Source organism: Amphimedon queenslandica, unplaced genomic scaffold (genome assembly GCF_000090795.2).
Source record: "Amphimedon queenslandica unplaced genomic scaffold, v1.1 AMPQUscaffold_11702, whole genome shotgun sequence".
NCBI lineage: Eukaryota > Metazoa > Porifera > Demospongiae > Haplosclerida > Niphatidae > Amphimedon > Amphimedon queenslandica.
In genome coordinates, this window is record NW_003548056.1 from 1 (window position 1) to 1,265 (window position 1,265).

The 1,265-nt window shown below is 36.0% G+C and overlaps 1 protein-coding gene across 1 annotated transcript in view; it reads left to right on the forward strand.

Moving 5' to 3' along the window:
- Window positions 1-6: 6 nt before the first annotated feature.
- LOC109589017 (dual specificity protein kinase shkE-like) overlaps window positions 7-1,265 on the forward strand; it is a 7,117-nt gene continuing 5,858 nt past the window's right edge. The window contains exon 1 of the mRNA XM_020005140.1: window positions 7-144. The gene's annotated coding sequence lies outside the window, so the exon portion shown is untranslated. The remainder of the gene's footprint in view (window positions 145-1,265) is intronic.

Sequence of the window (1,265 nt, forward strand, 5' to 3'; positions counted from 1 at the left end):
GACACGTGTACTACAAGAAAGGGAAAGGGAACTACAGGAGGAGAGAAGAGAAAAGGAACAAGTTAGAAACAGACTACAGCAACAACTTCAAGGAAGAGAACGACAACTTCAACAAGCACAGCAACAAGGACAAGAAAGAGAGAGGCAGGCCAGAAAACAAGTCCAGGATCTTCAGCGACAGCTTCAACAAGCACAACACCAATTTCAAGAACATCCTATTAATGTTGAAGATTATGAGAAACTGAAACTCAAAGTAGCTGATATGGAGGAACAATATCTCAAGGAGAAACAGATCATTATTGGTTAGTTAACTATACACACAGCATGTATTAGATTAGAAAATATTATGTTTATTGTGTAGACGACGTTCAAAATCTCAAAACTGACATTTCTGAGAAAGACAAAGTTATAGCCAAACTGACATCACAAGTAGAGGAACAATCACAGAATGAGAAACAGATCATTACTGGTTAGTGTATCATCATCAGTCATTAATAATTATTAATATTCTATTAATTTATAGACCTTAAAGAAAAGGACTTGTACATAGCCAAACTAGTGAAGGAAAGAAGCAAAGAGACTAGTTCCATTGGACTACAATTTAATTACCTGATCCCTTCAATGGGTAAGAGTATTATTGTGTGACTGACTGAGTACAGGGTTTCCTGACAGTTCTCATGTAGCTTCTTGTCATTTTATCTGATACATATACCGTATTTTCTTGAATGCCTGCCCTACTCAAATAAAATTGGGACAACAACTATACTTTGGTCCTTCATCAAAAATGGCTTGGAGAGAATTCTTCATTTTTACATGTGTATAATTTTCTCTGATACACATGTTCTTCACTGTAAAAATGAAATGGTTAAAATACCCAGTGGTGAGTTACCCTGGTTGCACATTAACCCGTTTTGTGGGTTAAAGTTCAACTAGGGTAACCCACCATGGGGTATTTTAACCATTTCATTTTTACCAGTGTTTTATGTTGTTTATCAACTTCAAGCTGATTCTGATCAAGTTTGGATATTTTATGAATTTTAAAAGTTGCTTCAAATGTCATGTACTGTATTGTAGTGCTTGAAGTTCATGCTGTTTAGCTCACTTAACATGCTTTGTGGGAAACCCTGACTGAGTGTATACAATTGTGTGGGTACTCACTGTGTATATTTTGTATAACTGACAGATAAATTGGATTGTCTGAGTGATGTCCAGGTAGCAGAGAGGAAGCTGTTTTTAATTCAAGGAGACAAACCTCAACTGATGAA